This window comes from Primulina eburnea, unplaced genomic scaffold (genome assembly GCF_022965805.1).
Source record: "Primulina eburnea isolate SZY01 unplaced genomic scaffold, ASM2296580v1 ctg1137, whole genome shotgun sequence".
Classification (NCBI taxonomy): domain Eukaryota; kingdom Viridiplantae; phylum Streptophyta; class Magnoliopsida; order Lamiales; family Gesneriaceae; genus Primulina; species Primulina eburnea.
The window spans coordinates 34,956-56,412 of NW_027330678.1; the positions used below are offsets into that span (position 1 = coordinate 34,956).

Genomic DNA, 21,457 nt, shown 5'->3' on the forward strand with positions numbered 1-21,457 from the left:
GGTTAGCATTACCTCCGTATCTGTCTGGGATTCATGACGTGTTTCACGTATCCCTTTTGCGACGATATGTGGCAGATGAATCACATATTTTACATCCATCTGAAGTTCAACTTGAATCGGATTTGTCTTACGTGGAGCGACCAGTTCAGATTCTCGATCGCAAAGATAAGGTGTTGCGGAATAAGATCATTCCTCTTGTCTTAGTTCAGTGGCAGCGTAGAGGCACTGAAGAAGCCACTTGGGAGCTAGAGAGTCGTATGCGTTCGGAGCATCCAGAGCTCTTTTGAGTTGTACTGTAGTTGTACTATGGATGTAAGCATGTTTTCCGTTGTAATCCAATTATCAGTTGTGTTTGGCAACAATTGAGATGTAATAACAATGTTGTTATTTCAGTTTTGTTCATCCTATAAACTTGATTTCGAGGACGAAATCTTTTAAGGGGGGGAGAATGTAGTAACCCGATTCCTAATTTGAGTTAATTATCGGATTAATTATATTTTCGGTGGGATCGGAAGGACCGAACAAGTTCGGATCGTCCGATGAGTTCGGATCGTCCGATGAGTTCGGATCGTCCGAGCCAGTGTCGGACCGTCCGAGACAGGTGGCTGGACACGTGGAAGGGTTCTGGACACGTGGTAAGGTTCGGATCATCCGATTGGGGTTCGGATCGTCCGAGACAGGTGGCTGTACTCGTGGAAGTCATGCAAGGATCGGATCGTCCGATCAGAGTTCGGACCGTCCGAAGTGTGCCGGATCGGAGCTTCCGAAATGGTTCGGATCGTCCGAACATTAGCTATAAATAGAGGCGCGAGGCTTCATTTGTGACTCGCCAATTCAGAGAGTTCCATAGCATTTCAGTCGTTTCTGTGAGATTCTAGTCTTTTTCCGAGGTTCGGGCACTAGCGGGGAGCTGCTGGTCTTGTAGCGGAGCTGTGCTCTAGTTGGGAGCTAGCGGCATCAGTGGGCTAGCGACGGACGAAGGTTTGGAATTGTATCAGTATTATCTCAGGATTATCTAGTTAAGTCTGGTAGATAAGTTTTAGTGATGGTTTTCACTTGATGAATAGGCTTGGACTAAACCTGTTGTCTGGTTATTCCAGTGGATTAGGATTGCTGTGATAGAGGTACGAAAGTACTATCCGAGATATCCTGGTCGAGTATACATTCTTATATGTGTTGCATGATTATGTGGTGCATTGTTATATGTCATATGATGCATGCTATTATGTCACGATTTATGATGCATGTTGCATTTCATGTTGAGCCGTATCTCCTTCGAGATAGCCTTTACTGTTGAGCTGTATCCCTTTCGAGATAAGCTATATATATATATCTTGTGGGGCCGCTCAGCCCTGTCTTGTCTTGTGGACGCATGGACACCGAGAGTACACAGTGGCCGACGGGTCGGGAGGGCTTCGGTGATCCGGGACATTTTAGGTCCACGTCTGTTCTTGCAGTGGATGCAGTGACCCAGAGGTAGGACCGCGCGGCACTATCCACTTGGCGCCTCTAGACTGAGCATTTTGAGATCTTTTGTGATTCCTGTTTCTTGACTACCCTGGTATCATATCATAGCATGTGCATTTCATATAGGTTTGTATACTCATGCTTTTGTACTGGGCGTTCTTATCGCTCACGTCCTCGGTTTTGTTTATCTTGGACACCCCATTTCCACGGGGCAGGCCTCAGGTTGGATGGCTCAGAAGGAGGAGGAGGACGTTGAGTAGCCGGTGGAGTTATTTATTCAGTACTCTTTGATTCGTTATGGTTGTATCGTATACTTTCTTTTCATTCTGAGTTGTTATGGATTTTCGATGGGGTTGTATAACTATCATTTGTTGACCTTTTCCGCTATTATCTCTGATTGTTATTAATTAAGTTAAGTTGCATGCTTAGTTCTTGATTAGTAGGTGATTCTGGAACGGGTCACTACATTCCTTTTGTCCTGTACCTGCCATATTCACCACAGATTCATTTGGAGCTTCAACTTTACATTTTTCTAGTAGCTTCAGAATTTCAGCATATTGAGCTTGGCTGAAAATGGGAGGAGCAAGTGTTGCCTCTGCCTTCACATCAGATGATTCGCGTTCAACTACATTTGCATCAAATTGTGGCCTTTTATTATTATTCACGAAGATCTTCTGAGGAATACCCCTGCCTTGATTCTGAGGAACACCCCTGCCTTGAGACTGAGGAAAACCCTTGCCTTGAGGCTTAAGCATTTTATGTCCAGGAGGATATCCATTAAGTCTATAGCAGGTGGCTCGTGTGTGACCATTCCAATTACAATATTCGCATTTAAGAACCTCTTTCTGTTGATAGTCTCTGCGATGTTGATTAGAAAAAAACACTGCAGAGGCTGGAGCTTCCATAGAAATCATGGTGCGATGAGATTCTTCTTGTGATATGATCGAAAAAGCTTGCCCCACAGTTGGTAGAGGGATCATCATGAGGATGTGGCTGCGAAGTTGAGTATAGCTCTCATTTAAACCCATCAGAAACTGAAGTAGGCGCTGCTGTTGATCATGCTCAACGTATTTTCGAGCAGTTGCACATTCACATGAAGGAAGAGTCACCAAGGAGGAATATTCATCCCATAACTGCTTGAGCTTGCAAAAGTAGGCAGAAATTGTACTGTCTCCTTGTGTGATTCTTCCAATTTCTCGATGCAACGCAAAAATTCGTGATCCATTTACTTTGTCAAATTGTTCTTTTAGGTCAGACCAAACCACATACGCTTCAGTGGCGTACACAATGCCTCGAAATATATCCTTCGAAACTGTGTTGATGATCCATGAGAGGACCAGAGCATTACACCTCTCCCATTGTTGTATTGCAGGAGCTCCAGCATTGGGGCGTTTGCAAGTCCCATCGATAAAACCAGTTTTGTTCTTCGCACGCAATGCAATTAACATTGCACGACTCCACACACCATAATTCTCAGTACCTGTTAATTGATCACTGACTAGGATCGTACCTGGAGTATCCGAAGGGTGTAAGAACAATGGATCATTGAAATTGGGATTCGCAGCCATTTCTGATTGAAAGTCTCCTGATAACTCAAATCGTGAATCCAGCGAGAAGCAATTTTCCGAACTCAATCTCAAGTGAGTTCAGATGTGCGCCGATAATCCATCGATTTCTCTGGCTCTGATACCATGTAGAATTACGATGAAACGATATTGTAACTGAATTTATTCCGCATACATGTTCTGTCAAATTACAGTTGTAGGCATTTATATACAAGGTAGAAGAAGAAACGTGTTTATTCTAAGTAGCACTTTTATGTGTACTAACTCTAACTAACACTAACAGTAAGAACCAAGAAAGTGCTTATAAATGTTGATTTCATGCAGTAGAACAACTATTTTTAGCTTTAGCAAATTCGTCGAAAGAGTCTTCCAACATATTTCTCTAGCTTTAGCAAAAGGCTGTGTTTTTTTTATTGAAAAGCTTCACCATTTCCTCCTCCATTTATTTTCTAATCTCCACTAGACTGTCTTTTTCTTTCTATTGGTTATGGCTACGACTTGTGTATAATCAATTTCCTTTGGTAAATCAACACGGTTCCATTCTCATCGGACTCTTGCATGGTCGGAAGATGGAGAAAAATGTGATTTTCCCTGCAAAATAAATATGGATGGTAGGTAGATATCTTTATGACACTCTGGCATATTATCTTATTTAGCGTATCAAACGATTTTCTTTGTAAGTAGATCTCTTGTGAGACGATTTCACGAATCTTTATTTGTGAGACGGGTCAACTGACCGATATTCACAATAAAAAGTAATATTCTTATCATAAAAAGTAATACTTTTTCATGAACGACCCAAATAAGAGACCCGTCTTACAGAATACGACCCGTAAAATCGTCTTTTCATCTTTCGTAGTTATATGATGAATAAAGCTAAAGCCTATGAACCACAAATTTTAGTAAACATTTTTTCTATCTTTTAAAAGTGATGCTACTAATCATGGTTTCATTTTTTATTTTATTTTGAGAAACATTATTTCATTAAAATTTTACATATACCAATATAATAATTATTTTTAATATAATCAATCTGCACATATTAATAACACTCAATTATTATATATATTAGTATTTTATTTGTGTGATGCATAAAATGTTATTTTATGTAAATAATTACAAAAATTAGCAAGTATTAGTGTTTTAATAATTATTAAAATTATTGATATAATATAATAAATATATTTAATATTAAAATATTATTATATAAAAATATTTATATAATTTGAGATGATGTTTAAAAAAAGATAATAATTCTCCGGTCGTTAAATTGATAATTTAGTTTGGTTGAGTGGAGAAGTTAATATTCGTGTTTGTTTTGTTGTTTGGGAGAATTAAAACAATAACCAAGTGACATTTTTAGAGTGAAAATAGGACAAGAGCATAGGAATGAAGAGCATAGCTGGAAGGAAAAAAGTGAATTTTGAGCATGAAGATACCTGCAGATGCCTGGAAGAGAAGAAAGTTGCGAGGAACAGGAGCTTCAGTGTCGGATAACAGGCGCCTTAACACCCATGCAGAATAGTACTACTGAGAAACGAGCAAGAGAGATCGAAGAGCAAGCAAAATAGGCACAAATTCGGATGACATGACATCTAGGGACGAAGAAGCGACATATATCTTCGTTTTATTTCTATCTTTCTCTTAATTTTTTAATGATGTTCGGAAAACATGATGTAAGTAAAATTTGATTTCGTTATAAACTAATTGTATTGTCTAGAAGGGCTACATAGTTTGAATGGAAACTACGATTTTGATCTTTTGAATTATATATTTGAATTCTCCATTCAATTCATTTGTATTTTCTTGAATTATTTGGGTTGTATTAATTGATCACAATCGAATCGTCATATTTAATTAAATCTGGCACTCAGAAGATGGGATTTTGAATAAGACGGCAAGAAAATACATGTTTGTTGTTTATAGAATTAATTGCGAGACTCGTGACTCTATTGAAGTCATTGCAAGAATTATTGTGTTGTTTATATTATTTGGTATTTGATTTTAATAAAAATATTGAAATCAATATTACATAATAAATTCCTATTTATCAATTGAAAAATGGAGCAGGAAAGATTGAGAATTCTTGAATAATAAAAAAGAAGAATTTATAATAAAGACATTGATAGAGATTAAAATAGTGGATAAATTAACAAGTGAAATCGAACTTCTAGAATATATCTCTAATGGATTTTCTCCGTGTAACTCCTGTCAATCATTGATCAATTGTGCAGTTTTTTTTTTTTTTCCTAAAAATCTCGTATTTGATTTTTAAATAAAATTTAAAATATTTAATTAAAATACTCAGTACAATATTAAATTATTCGTTATCTGTATAAAGATATTCATACTCAATCGAATACTAAAATTTGACATCGTACGCTCACGCTACATCTATCATGCCCTTTAGTAAAAGGCAAAAACTTGTGTGAGATGGTCTCACGGGTCGTCTTCGTGAGACGGATCTCTTATTTGGGTCATCCATGAAAAAGTATTACTTTTTATGCTAAAAGTATTACTTTTTATTGTAAATATGTGTAGGGTTGACCCGTCTCACAGATTAAGATCCGTGAGACGGTCTCACATGAGACCCACTCTTAGTAAAATTATAATTGTTAAAAACCACCAATGTGAATGCTCTAATATGGTCGAGCATTGACTTGGTAGGCCTCGTCCAGCACCAGGAATCGCGAGCATTCAGCGTATTTAGATATCTTCTCGACTTTATATATAAACTAGCATTATTTATATTAATAAGACACTTCAAGAAACAATATATTTTGTTACGCAATTAAACGTACGTAATTAATAAAATAATATTGCTTTATTAATTAATTATTGCTATCATACTACTTTAAACATTTGGGTGATCAAATATGGACTTGGTATCACCGCGTTGCCGACTGAGATTCGGCCTACTTCATCATTGGGGAAGGAGATTTTGTTGGGGTCGAATAATTGTTTTCCTGGAAAACGATTGAATTTTTGTTCTTGAGCTGTTGTGCAGTTTAAAAAACTTTAAGTTGTATAATTACCAACAACTATAATTTTTGATAAAGTGATAAGCAATCGGTCCAACAATGAGTATAAGACTCTAGGTCACGAGTTTGATTTTCATTAGTTGCAAGAAGCTTGATTATTGGTATAATGATTATCGGGATGCAATAATGTCCACGTTGACATTTGAGTTGAATTATTATCATCGATTATAGTTTTTGGTAAAACTAAAAACATTTGGTTTTTAATTGTTTGTTACAATTAGGTCTTGAAAGTTGAAACCGAGACCTAATCCCAAATTTACTAATAAGTCATCGTTTAAAAAAACAAATTTAGTATTTGGATAACCAATTCGTCAAAGAAACTTCCCTCTTCACACAGCTTTCTCCAGGTAATCAACCATCTTCTTTGTTTTTTATTTGGAAAATACTTTTTCATTTATATGCATGTGCTCGGTGTATTTTCATACTAGCAATAAAAAAAAATTAGGCAAAAACTTGTGTGATACGGTTTCATGTGTCGTATTTTGTGAGACAGTTATCTTATTTGGGTCATCCATTAAAAAGTATTACTTTTTATGCTAAGAATATAACTTTTTATTGTGAATATCGGTAGAGTTGACCTGTCTCACATATAAAGATTTGTGATATCGTCTCACAAGAAACTTACTGATAAATATATTGTGTTTGGATAAATTGTTTTCAAATATATTTTTTAATTGCGGACGAGTAAGATCATAATCTTTGAATCCACTTCTTCTATTTTTATACTGATAAATTTCAAGTTCTTTCAAGTTCAACCAATACGTAAATGCAACCTAAAAGATTTTGATAATTTGAACTTTCACGGAATGGGTTTCTCAAATGTGTGGAAATGTCTATTACGACCAATTCAATCAACATGACGTACTCTGAATAATTAACATTTTTTTAAAGAAAATTACACCTCAAGCAGTTTTAAGCAACGCAGTAGATGGATGATCAGAACCTGCAGAAGAAGAAGTGGTAAAATTTGAAGAATTACTGTATTGACTGTAGTCCAGAGAATCACTCCCGCTAATACTGTAATTCACATCAGAATTCGTCACCATGTTCATGGAAGGGCTGCTTTATATCGGCACCGGCATCATTGCTGGAAGAACGGGCAATTGAGCCTCAAAAATCATCACATTCATCGCCTGTCGTATTGTGGGCCGATTCCGATTATCTGGATGAACACACCACAGCCCCACAACCAGCAATCTCTCCATTTCTTCGCCATTTTGCTCGATTCTTAGATCTTGATCCACCGCGTCGAGTATTTTGCCGGCACCGTAAAGTTTCCACACCCATTCCACTAGTACAACTATATTATTTTCTTGAAATCCGACATCAATGGCTTTTCTACCACAAGTGATCTCTAACAAAACGACCCCGAAACTATATACGTCGGATTCTTTGCTGGCCCTGCCGGAGATCACATACTCGGGTGCCATGTACCCTCTCGTCCCTGCCACCATCGTTGTTTGTGACCCTTTCTCGTGATCTACGAGTCGAGCTAGACCGAAATCACCGAGTTTGGCATTGAAGTTTGAATCCAACATGATGTTGCTTGACTTGATATCTCTATGGACTACACATTGATCCCATTCCTCGTGTAGATACAACAAAGCTGAGGCTAATCCCTGTGCAATTTTGTATCTAACTTCCCATGTCAACACCGAATTATGTTTAAAGAGATGTGAATCTAAGCTCCCATTTGGCAAGAACTCGTAAACAAGGAGGAGTTCACCTTTTTCATGGCACCAACCGATGAGTTGGACGAGGTTTCTGTGTCTTAATTGGCTAATGATCTTCACTTCTGATGCATACTCTTTTAGCCCTTGTTGTGATCCCCTTGAGACCCTTTTTACAGCAACATATGAATTGGTTTCTTTCAAGAAACCTTTGTAAACTCCACCAAATCCTCCTTCTCCGAGCTTCAATTCCTCTGCAAAATTATGAGTTCCACGGGCCAATTCAGCATACAAAAACTTCTTGGCCCCGGTGCCTCTTTGAAATTCGTCATCCATCGATGGGTCTATAGAGTATGCATTTGTATCTCTTGATTCCTTCTCATACTTTTTCTTCTTCAAGAAACAGCCAACAAATCCCAAAGCAAGAATTAGAATCGGCAATCCAACGCCTAATCCGATAGCTAGTCCCAGGACTCCCCGCTTCCTCTTTTGCTTTCCATCTCCAATATTGTTTATCGTGGGATCGGGTATTGGGCTCGAGGCTGGCACACTAGAAGGAATATCAAGTGTTAAACTTGAATAAAAATCCCAAGACTTAACAGTATTTCTCTGAAACCATGATCCTGTTGCACCAGAAAAGCCAAACAGAACTTTTTCAGGCATGTAATCTCTAAGATCAATCACGCGGCTGAGGTTGCCGTGTGTGACTGTGTTGCTAAAAAAATTTGTAAAATTAACACTGAGAGTCTTCGAACTGCCATTGTAGCTAATCCAAGCTTCATTTTCCCTCCCCTGAGTAATATTATTCTGCCAATCAACGGTTGCAATAGAAACCATGGAATTTATATTAATCCCGACATGTGGGATAGATGGATCGAAATAATTCCGAAAAGTATCAAACTCGACAGCAAAAAATGTCTCGGAAGATGAATTTGCATAATCATTATCTGTATTAAGGCCAATGCTTCGACCACGAGCGTTAGAATTTATGGATGAATAGACGGGAGCAAAGAAGAAGGTGATTCCATCTGCAAAATTGCTTCTCCCACTGGAATCTATCACGAACGAAAAATGGGTCGAGAAATCACACAAATTCCCGGAAGTCTTGTCCCACAGATGCAGCGGCTCAATATAGGTGGCACGGCCCACTGTCTCAACCTGTGAAACACTGAGTTCATTCGGGGTGAGCTGAATCCCTTGGGGTGAGATGTAAGCATCTCCTGTGGCGTTGATGAAGCGATTGTTCTCGTTAGACCCGAAGCTGGTGAAGTTGAATGATAACGAAACCGAAAGAGTTGCAGGGATAACGGAGAAGAAGAGGAAGAAGATGAACAAGATTTCAATGGTTGCTGGTTTCATTTTCTTTTATGGGAATCTAAGCTTCACCAATGGCGGAAATGGGCATTGTTGCTGATATATACTTTGTTTTTGGTTTGATATATATATATATATATACATATATATATATATACATATATATATATATATGTTGATGAATTCAAGCTGTAATTCGTTGAAATGCTCCCTTCTCTGAACGTCTTCTAAGCTTCAACGAAAGGCAGTGTTTTTTCTTTAATCTTTATACTTATTTAAAACAACTTACTATTATTTAATTATTAGAGATATCAACTTTATTTTGATAAAATATTGTTTTATTTCAATATAGAGATTTAATGATTTTCAATAATTTTTTTAAAATTATAGATTTTCGTGGATTTTATAAATTTTTATTTATTTTTATAAACTTTCAAAGTTTAAACAAAAGAATTATCTTATAAAATATTTATTTTTTACTTAATTGGCCCGCTTCATAGACCTATCGGACACACCTAATATTTAGCACAAATTTTCCATAAAATCCTCGTGCAATTAATTTAAACAACACATGTTTTAATTGAAAAGTAAAAAATACACAATACAAAAACAATTTTTTTTTCTATAATTCGATTATACAGAGAAAATATAGATAAAATGTTACTAATATCTTTTTACATAACAATATACTTTTATGACAAAATTCCCCATTTTCCTCGCTTCCTAGATTTTGCTCCGCAGAATCTACGGCACATGAAGTTTCTATTGGAACATCGGTTTTCTCGTGTCTAAATCGTAGCGGAAGTTTAAATAAAATTTTATTTTGACGTTCAAAATATTCTTTGGACACTCGTATGGTTTAAATAAAATAAACATATATACCTTTAGTGAATTAATTCAATTGGCTCCAACTATTTCGGTATTGGCGGATTAGCTCTTGTTGAATTTCCCTGTGAACTTTCTTCGATTTCCGAATCAGGTCCACGACTGAAATATTTATTTCTCTTCTAAATTACACTAGAAAAATAGAAGATATTTTTCGTTGAGATGAAATACTAAAAACCAGCACAACTCTCAAACTTGGAGTGGCCAATTTTTTCTCGTTTTTGATGATTATTTATAATTTAGTTTCGAACTCGAGATTTATTTTAAAGTTGAGATTTGCTTTGTCCGAATTCGAAATAACTTCCCTCGAAATAAAGTTAGTAATTGCATGATTTTTCTTATCTAAACCAAATCAAATCTAAATTTGATAAATTATTGATACAGACTCATGACAAATATAATTTAAATAAATTCGACATTTCCTTATAATAATAACTCTAGTCTTGAGATGGAAAATACCGTAGGATTGCTGAGCTCATTCAACCTCATAAAAATAAAACGTTTTTTCGAAGTTGAGTTTAGAGGGGGGTGAATAAACTCTACTCGTTTTTTCGTTCTGATGAGGTACTAAAATCCTGTTAAGGATAGTAGTTGATCTTGTGCGAATACTTTCACCTGATTACAATAAGACGTGCGGAAATAATCTGATGAAGTAGTTGAAAAACAATAAAACAGTAGGCAGCAGTTGTTTATGGAAGTTCGAAGATAAACTCTTCTACGTCTCCCCTTCTCCTGTTTCCAGAAGGTATAATTAAAAGACTTTGGATATTACAGTACCACTCTTGTACACACCCACTTCAGAAGGACTTACACCTCAGCCTACTGAAACTCTTAGTTTCTCAACTCACAAAAATACGAAACACAAAGGTCTGAAAAGACTCTTTTCAGATTACAAACTCTTCTTTGATAAAGTAAGTGATATAAAGATTGTGAAGAGTGTAAGAATCAGTAGCGCAAGATGATCGTTAAAAGATCAGATATTAGCTATGAAGCGTGTGCTACTTTTCTTTGTGTTGAACTTTGAAGTACTCAAGGAATTTCGAGATTCGTCTGATAAGAGAGTAGCTTTGTTCCTTGAAAAATGATATTATGCTAAGTGTCGTGTCGAACAAGGATTTGATCCAAGTATATATAATCGACTGAGTTCAACGTTCACAATCAGAGTAAGTCTTCAGATAACTGATACAATCAGCTTTATTACCGAAAGAAGTTCCTGCAGAAAAGCTATAAAACAATCAGTCTTGTTTTATACTTAATTGGGTAATATGCATTAAATGACTCCGTATAGTATTTAATGCTGCAATTAATACTAGTACTAGGAACTCTTTAACGGTAACAATTAAGATAGCAACGTTAGAAAAGCGTTCTCTACTGGTTTTGTATTGCTTTCCTTTTCTACTGGTTTAGTTATAATAGATCAGCAGCTACTGATAAATTATTCTGTTGTTCTGGTCTGCTGGTCTACTGGTCTACTGGTTTTAGTTATCATCGCCACAATAAACTGAAAGGGGATCGGTTACGGTGACCGGAAGCGCAACGGAAGTTTAAAAAATCGAATTTTTGAAAAGAATTTTCGGCCACCATGAGGATAGTGTGTAGCAAATACAAAAACACAAAAATGACATTCATAGTGTGTTTAGAAATGTACCTATCAATCTTAAAAGATTGATGATGGCTCCAACTTAGTTGATATACAACTAAGCTCTTCAATGGCTAGACAATCTTCAAGCTTCCTTTGAGCCCGTCTTGCTCAAATATTAAGCCCACCACCAACTAGCTAGAACCACTCTAATTTTGCACTAGAAAAATTAGAGCATTTTTCTTTGAGAAGTGTATTGTTTCCTCAACAATTGAAGAACAAAAATATGAGAGAAAAATGAATAGTATTTTCGGCACTATTCATCCTAGGAGAGAAGGAGAGACATTTTTTTTGGTTTTGCAAAAAGGTTGTGGTGTCCCAAAGCATCCCATGCCTTGGACATTGAAAAAGTTGTCTCCCAACCTTTCATCTCCCTTGCATGCCTTTCTATTTGGGCTTGTAACAATTACAAGGCCCATGGACTTTATTTAAATGTCTCAAACACATTTGAGCTCATTTAAAGTTTACTTGATTTTACTCAAGCCCACTAGTTTAATAATTATTTCTAATTGGGCTCTACAAGGCCCAATGGTGTTTAATTAATCCAACACTTGAATTAATTTAATTACTTGGACTATACTAGGCCCACTAGTGTTTAATTAATTCAACACTTGAATTAATTTAATTTAGTCCAAAATAATGTTTATGAAAATCACAATTTTCAAATACATTATTTATTTGACCAACTTTTAATTTAGGAACACTTCCACAAATTAAAAGTTATATTTCCCTCATAGAAGTCATACTTCTATTTTTCCTTACGCCTATAAACTCATTTATAAGCCGTTCAACACATTGAACTAATTTTTTTACTTCTCAACGGGTTCTAGAAAGCCAGTACTTGTGTGGCCCTCAATGGTTCATTGATACAACTAGCCGTGGGTTCACATCTCCATGTGATTCGGACTAAACATGTCATTATATGAGCAGACCCCAATTGCTCCATTTTTACTTATCAACTCCTTGATAACAAGAACGTCAGAACTCAAGTCTGATAGTACCCAACCAATCATGTTAAACGCCTAGCAGCATCGCTTACATGATTCCCTAGGTATCAAATGATAGTGCCTGCAAGAACCATTCAATTATGGTTAGCGTACAGTACGGTCCCTTCAACTCATATATCCCGACCGATTCGACAACCATTGGTTTATCGAGAGTTGTCAATGAATCGATACTATGTGTCATGTCGTAGTTGCATCGATGGTGTAATCTATAAAACCCTTTCATAATTACCACCATACTCTGGCCAGAGATTTCGACCTACATACACATGATAACACATAGGATATCCATACCCGAAGGTAAGCGGTGAATCCCCGACTACAATGCATCGACTCCTATATGTTTGGACATAACACCCAACCTTGCCACCTGATGACCTCATGAGAGTCGGTAAACATGTCAAAGTGAAACGCTAGCACATAGAGTCTCAATGTTGTCCCGGGTCATAAGGACTAATGGTGTACAACCATAAACTAGGACGTTTCCACTCGATAAGTGAGAACCACTTGGAAAGTCCTTTAAGGAGGGTTGTTCAGTGCACTCTACTAGGAGCACCTATCTGCATGCTCGGACATCACAATGTCCCCTACCAATGAAACATGGTACTCACATCGCAGATACTAGTCTCTAACTCGAGCGGCCTATATCCTTCTTAGTGGCGGCTGAATCGACTAGGAACCGTTTAGAATATACAGTATTACAAATATGAGTTTCATGATACTCATCATATGAGCATCTCATATTCTTTCTACTATTTGTATATTCAAGGGCTTTATCTATGCAACTAGCATGGGTATACAGATAAAGATGTGCCATAATAATAATTTCAAATATTATTAAAATAAAGATTGCTTATATATAGAGTTTCATTGTGAACACTCGGCCAACACTTGGCTCGACGGGCACCTACTCTAACAATCTCCCACTTGCACTAGAGCCAACTACCCATATGATTTAAACCCATTGATTCGCGATGCTTGTCGAATAATGGTCCAGGTAAAGGCTTAGCTAGTGGATCAACAACATTATCGGCGGAGCCGACCTTGTCAAAAGACACTTTTCCTCTTTCCACAATCTCTCCGAGGATGTGGTACTTTCTCAATACTAGTTTGGATTTCTGATGAGACCTAGGCTCCTTTGCTTGAGCTATAGCTCCCGTGTTGTCACACAACACCGGGACAGGAGCAACTCCATTAGGAATGACGTCCAACTCTTGGACGAAATTCCTTATCCAAACAGCCTCCCTTGCTGCATCCGATGCAACAATGTATTCGGCCTCTGTGCTAGGATCCGCAGTATTGTCTTGCTTGGAACTCTTCCAAGAGACAGCAGCACCATTGAGCATGAATACAAACCCAGAGGTTGACTTTGAGTCATCTATATCGCTTTGGAAGCTAGAGTCGGTGTAGCCTTCCAATTTTAGTTCTCCACCCCATAGACCAAGAACAATTTATTGGTCCTTCTCAACTCCTTGAGGATGTCTTTCACAGCTTTCCAGTGTGGATGACCAGGGTTCGATTGATATCTACTCACTACACTTAGTGCGAAAGCCACGTCAAGACGTGTAGATATCATCCCATACATGATGCTACCAATCGCAGATGCGTAAGGAATGCTTTGTCATCGCCGCTATCTCTGCATCAGTCTTGAAAGACAGACTTGGATAGGGACACGCCATGACACATTGGTAGATGTCCTCTCCTGGACTTATCCATCGAGAACCTCTTCACGATGGTATCAATGTATGTGGACTGGGTGAGACCAAGCAATCTTTTCGATCTATCTCTATAGATCTGTATCCCAATACAAAAGATGTTTCACCCAAGTCCTGCATCGAGAACTTACTCGCTAACCATATCTTAGTTGATTGCAACATTCCTACATCATTCCCAATGATTAGAATGTCATCAACATAAAACACCAGGAATGTCACAACACTCCCACTGACCTTCTTATACACATAGGGTTCCTCAGGATTCTTAGCAAAACCAAACTCTTTGATCGTACTATCGAATCTGAGGTTTCAACTCCTAGATGCGTGCTTTAGACCATATATATATCTCTGAAGTTTGCATACCATATGCTCACTTCCGATAGATGTAAACCCTTCAGGTTTGAGACATATAAATCACTTTCTTAAAATCCCCATTAAGAAAGACTGTCTTGACATCCATCTTCATATCTCATAGTCATACCATGCAGCTATGGCTAGCAAAATCCTTATGGACTTGAACATTGCAACTGGTGAAAAGGTTTCCTCAAAATCAACTCCTTGTATTTGAGTATATCCTTTTGCCACCAATCGCGCCTTGAAGGTCAATACCTTCCCATCCGCCCCAAGTCCCTATGGGAACCGTTCCCTCAGGTGGATCTATAAGATCCCACACTTGGTTCGAATGCATGGAATTCAACTCAGATTCCATAGCTTCAAGCCATTTGGATGAATCGGCATCAGATAACGCTTCCTTGAAGGTCCTTGGATCACATCCATGGTTAGGCTCATCTTGGCCCTCTTCAAGAAGTTGACCATTCCTCATAGGTGGTCTCGAGACTTTCTCGGATCTTTTAGGAGCTTGTACCTCCTCTCTTGGCTTTTCTAGTGTGGGTTCTATAATTGTGGGTGTCTCTCGAACCTCTTCGAGTTCTATCATCTCCCTTTTTCTATCCAATAGAAATTCCTTTTCCAAAAAGGTCGCATTCCTAGAAACAAACACTTTTGTTTCTTGAGGATGATAGAAGTAGTATCCAACCGAATTCATTGGATATCCCACAAAGTAGCATAAAATGGATCGACTATCCAATTTATCTCCCACTACCTGCTTCATAAGCAGGGCACCCCCATATTCTAAGATAAGAATATTTGGGAGGCTTACCCATCCATATCTCATATGGTGTTTGCCTTTTGAATGGACATTTAATGGAATATCTTTCAATTTTAAGTTATAGAGAACGTTTTCAAGTTCTCAAGTACCAATTAAACATTCATTCTTGTAAATGTTGCAAACACCTTTGCTAAATAAACAAGAATATCCATTTTTATCACAATAGAAATGGAAACAATGTTTTTCACCAAAATGGTACAAACAAAACATCTCTTAAAATTAACTTAAAATCATTGTTCAACAATAAGTAAACATTTCTTAAGGTCTTGGCAGCAACTCTTGCTCCATTGCCCATCCTCTAGAAGGTCACACCTTCCTTAAGCTTCCTACTTCTTCCCATCACCTGTAACCCATTACAGAGATGTGAATCACAACCGGTATCTAATACCCAAGAAGTAGAGTTAATTGAAATGTTTACTTAAATTTAGAACATACCGTTTCCAGAACACTTCTGGGCCAGATATTCCTTGCAATTTCGCCTCCAATGTCCAGGCTTCTTGCAGTGATGACAAACATCACTAGTCTTGTCAGCCCTAACTGGTCTGACTGCCACAACGGGATTCGGAGATTGCCTCAACAAGGGCGCGTTCTTCTTGGGACGTTGGAAAGAACGCTTCTTTCCATTCCCATGTGGATCAATCTTCGTACCAGATGAAGAACCCACATAAAGAACCAACTTCTCTTTCTTGATGGTTGATTCAAACGTAACAAGCATATTCACCAACTCCTCAAGGGTCGGCTCCATCTTGTTCGTGTTGAAGTTCACCACAAAAGGATCAAATGAGCTAAGCAGCGATAAGAGCAACACGTCGGTGGTCAACTCCGAAGGCAAGATCAGATCCATGCCAACGAGCTTGTCCACGAGCCCGATCACCTTTAGGCCATGCTCATGGACCGAGGTCCCATCTTGCATGCGCAGAGTGATCAGCTCTTTGACGGTAGCATGCCTAAGAGGACGTGTTTGCTCACCAAAGAGCTCCTTGAGGTGCAAATGAATGTCAGCAGCACTCTTTGCACCCTCAAAACGCCTCTGCAGCTCATCATTCATAGAAGTCAGCATATAACACCTGGCTATCAAGTCATGGTCACACCATTCCTTGTAAGCCTGCAATTCTTCAGGAGTGCAGTCAGTCGGAGCCTCAACAGGGGGCGACTCAGTCAGTGTATATGCTACCCTTTCCGAATTCAAGACTATTTTTAGGTTTCTTAGCCAAGTGAGGTAATTAGGTCCAGTTAATATGTGTTTGTCGAGTATTACGGATATCGGATTGCGAATCGATGACATTGTCAATTTGTACTGAAAAGTAAAAAACAGATAAATGTTGATGACTATTTAAAATATTTGGTAAGATATAAAGTATGGACTTTAACTTTATAAATATTTACTCCCGCTGTTTTGACATCTTTCACTACCCTCTAGTGAAAACGGGAAACTCCTTTCCTCAGTAGGTACGTAAGGTCCAATTAGCGAATTATGATCCCGAATAATATCAGCCAATCACAATTCCTAAAAGGTAGTTTCCCAATTGCATCACAATGCAACCCTTAACGTAAACTTTTGTCTCACGTTTGATTAGGACCCATTATAGACGTCGTTCATCTTTACGTGTCAAGCCTTACCCATCGATGTTGAACCTTAATGGACGGTCGCCATGAGTTCCCTCAATTATCTGAGCCGAAGTCATGGGAGTTCCACGTAGTTCACATCACCATGTCAATGGATGTCACAGCTTTCCGGCACCCAAGGCCCCCCCAATAATATGAGCCGAGCCCCGAGTACGGGTAGCGTTCATCATGCACCCATTGTCGATGGAAGACAAGGAAATTATAACCAATTTTATAATTCCCCTTTTCAGGCTTGATATTAATTTTGAATCTTATTCAAAATGAGGGTTTTTAGTTTTGAAAGGTCTCATCATTAATTTTATTTTAAAAGCTCGCCATGTTTGATCGTATGTTTGCCGGATTCATACAACTTTGTTATTATCATAATAATAACGCACAAACTCATTATTTATAACATATCATGCATATATTATAAACAGTAAACAAACAAGGATGATCAATTGCCCCAATACTAACGGACCGTGTGAGCTAAACACGGGCCTAGGTCCAATCCTAGGGTAAATGCACGGGATGCAATGCAACTATTACATTAGCTTCCAATATTTACATGTCTTCGATCTTCATAATCATCATGGCCGCCATCTTCCAATCTTGATCATCCACTATACTAATATTTACAAATAAATATCCATGGCAAATATGGATACATCTCATGGTGTGGGAACGGGCCATAAACCAAGCCCACTTTATAAATTGATAATTATTACAATCATTCAACACAAAATATCCTAGCATACACCTAGCAAATTGGGCTTGGGCTTTTGATCATCCTTCATGCATAATATCACATATCATACACCATCAATTAATTAACACAATAATTAATTGATCCAATATTATATATCTTGATCCAATCACTAACCGCCACGATTATAAACTAAATTAACAAAGTATACAAACACCTTTGTCTACTTTCAAATTAATTTATTTATAACCGAATTTCTTGTAAATCACCATTTACTATAAATAATTAAAGTCCAACTTAAATTATTTATTTCATGAGAAAATATTTGCAACTTTTGTAATTTTAAACTTAGGGCCCAAAAACTCATTTTTCACCAAAAATATTTTGGCCCATTTAAAATTCACAAACATGTTAGCCATCTAATGGACCAACAACTCAAGGCCCATGACACTTTGATATTCCAAAACACTTTTGGAAACCCTAGTCGTCATCGCCATCGTCGGAGCTCCGTCGCCGGATTCCGGCCAACTACTTTTTTTTTTATTTAAAAGGCAGGGGCTGTTCGAGGGGCTGCCCTTGCTGCCCGTTTCGGGCAGCCCCTCAGGCAGCCCAAGCTGCCCGAAATGGGCAGCAACATGCTGCCCAAAAGCCGCCCCAAATCCGGCCTTGAATCGTTGCAAAACTTCACCTCATGCGGAAATCGATCTCAACATAATATCTTGTATTTGCTATATAAAATCGTAACCATAGCTCGGATACCACTTGAAAAGGGATCGGTTACGGTGACCGGAAGCGCAACGGAAGTTTAAAAAATCGAATTTTTGAAAAGAATTTTCGGCCACCATGAGGATAGTGTGTAGCAAATACAAAAACACAAAAATGACATTCATAGTGTGTTTAGAAATGTACCTATCAATCTTAAAAGATTGATTATGGCTCCAACTTAGTTGATATACAACTAAGCTCTTCAATGGCTAGACAATCTTCAAGCTTCCTTTGAGCCCGTCTTGCTCAAATATTAAGCCCATCACCAACTAGCTAGAACCACTCTAATTTTGCACTAGAAAAATTAGAGCATTTTTCTTTGAGAAGTGTATTGTTTCCTCAACAATTGAAGAACAAAAATATGAGAGAAAAATGAATAGTATTTTCGGCACTATTCATCCTAGGAGAGAAGGAGAGACATTTTTTTTGGTTTTGCAAAAAGGTTGTGGTGTCCCAAAGCATATCATGCCTTGGACATTGAAAAAGTTGTCTCCCAACCTTTCATCTCCCTTGCATGCCTTTCTATTTGGGCTTGTAACAATTACAAGGCTCATGGACTTTATTTAAATGTCTCAAACACATTTGAGCTCATTTAAAGTTTACTTGATTTTACTCAAGCCCACTAGTTTAATAATTATTTCTAATTGGGCTCTACAAGGCCCAATGGTGTTTAATTAATCCAACACTTGAATTAATTTAATTACTTGGACTCTACTAGGCCCACTAGTGTTTAATTAATTCAACACTTGAATTAATTTAATTTAGTCCAAAATAATGTTTATGAAAATCACAATTTTCAAATACATTATTTATTTGGCCAACTTTTAATTTAGGAACACTTCCACAAATTAAAAGTTATATTTCCCTCATAGAAGTCATACTTCTATTTTTCCTTACGCCTATAAACTCATTTATAAGCCGTTCAACACATTGAACTAATTTTTTTACTTCTCAACGGGTTCTAGAAAGCCAGTACTTGTGTGGCCCTCAATGGTTCATTGATACAACTAGCCGTGGGTTCACATCTCCATGTGATTCGGACTAAACATGTCCTTATATGAGCATACCCCAATTGCTCCATTCTTACTTATCAACTCCTTGATAACAAGAACGTCAGAACTCAAGTCTGATAGTACCCAACCAATCATGTTAAACGCCTAGCAGCATCGCTTACATGATTCCCTAGGTATCAAATGATAGTGCCTGCAAGAACCATTCAATTATGGTTAGCGTACAGTACGGTCCCTTCAACTCATATATCCCGACCGATTCGACAACCATTGGTTTATCGAGAGTTGTCAATGAATCGATACTATGTGTCATGTCGTAGTTGCATCGATGGTGTAATCTATGAAACCCTTTCATAATTACCACCATACTCTGGCCAGAGATTTCGACCTACATACACATGATAACACATAGGATATCCATACCCGAAGGTAAGCGGTGAATCCCCGACTACAATGCATCGACTCCTATATGTTTCGACATAACACCCAACCTTGCCACCTGATGACCCCATGAGAGTCGGTAAACAAGTCAAAGTGAAACGCTAGCACATAGAGTCTCAATGTTGTCCCGGGTCATAAGGACTAATGGTGTACAACCATAAACTAGGACGTTTCCACTCGATAAGTGAGAACCACTTGGAAAGTCCTTTAAGGAGGGTTGTTCAGTGCACTCTACTAGGAGCACCTATCTGCATGCTCGGACATCACAATGTCCCCTACCAATGAAACATGGTACTCACATTGCAGATACTAGTCTCTAACTCGAGCGGCCTATATCCTTCTTAGCGGCGGCTGAATCGACTAGGAACAGTTTAGAATATACAGTATTACAAATATGAGTTTCATGATACTCATCATATGAGCATCTCATATTCTTTCTACTATTTGTATATTCAAGGGCTTTATCTATGCAACTAGCATGAGTATACAGATAAAGATGTGTCATAATAATAATTTCAAATATTATTAAAATAAAGATTGCTTATATATAGAGTTTCATTGTGAACACTCGGCCAACACTTGGCTCGACGGGCACCTACTCTAACATAAACTTCATGTCCAACAATTTCCCCCTTTGTGGTGATGCCAAAACCTATACAGTAGAAAGTCGTTAAATAAAACAGATAATCATTTAAACAAAAGGATAATGTCAATAAAGCATTAAAGTAAAAGATCAGTCTGTTCCAATATCCCTGTAAATGATTTCTTCATTCTGAGGTTCTTGATCTCTTATGTTAGAAGGTTCAACCTCATCTTCTGGTTGCCTATCTCCTGCTTGATCTCCTCTAGCTCCTCTATCTTCCCCCTTTTTGGCATCAGCGGCAAAAACATGGGCGAAGAGATCATTCAGTCTTCCGGAAATATTTTGAATGCCATCAGTTAGCATCTCCAGTTACGGAGTCTGAGAAGAGATGCGATTATCTAATGCAGTAATAGATTGATTTTGAGAGTCAATCTTGGCATCCATGAGTTCCACAGAAGTAGAGAGCGATCGGAAGAGATCATCATGATCAGTGATTCGATTTAGTATATCAGTTTGAGCAAGAATCATATTGCTGTGGTTCCGCGCTATAGCCTGTCTGAACACAATGGCTTCTGCATGCAATTTCTCCATGTTTTCCGCTGTGTTGTAAATGTATTTCCCCATGCGATCTCTGAAAGATTGAGCGCCAGCGAATTCCGATATGTTTTCACAGGACATCCGTTTTACCAGATCACACGTTGCTGAGTTCCCGTTGCAGAGACTCAATCTGAAATTCCAAGTTGAATGGGTCTAATTCTGGGGAAGGAGTTCGCTCAAGCATTCGTTGCTGAAACTCAATGAGACGAGAGTTTGTCTGAGTTGGAACAGCAGGGGGAGTAATCAAAGCAGTAGAGACAATAGCAGCATCCACCAAGGCAG

The 21,457-nt window shown here is 38.0% G+C and overlaps 1 pseudogene; it reads right to left on the reverse strand.

Moving 5' to 3' along the window:
- Positions 1 to 6,896: 6,896 nt before the first annotated feature.
- LOC140820521 (L-type lectin-domain containing receptor kinase IX.1-like) lies at positions 6,897 to 9,190 on the reverse strand (annotated as a pseudogene).
- Between the last annotated feature and the right edge of the window lie 12,267 nt (positions 9,191 to 21,457).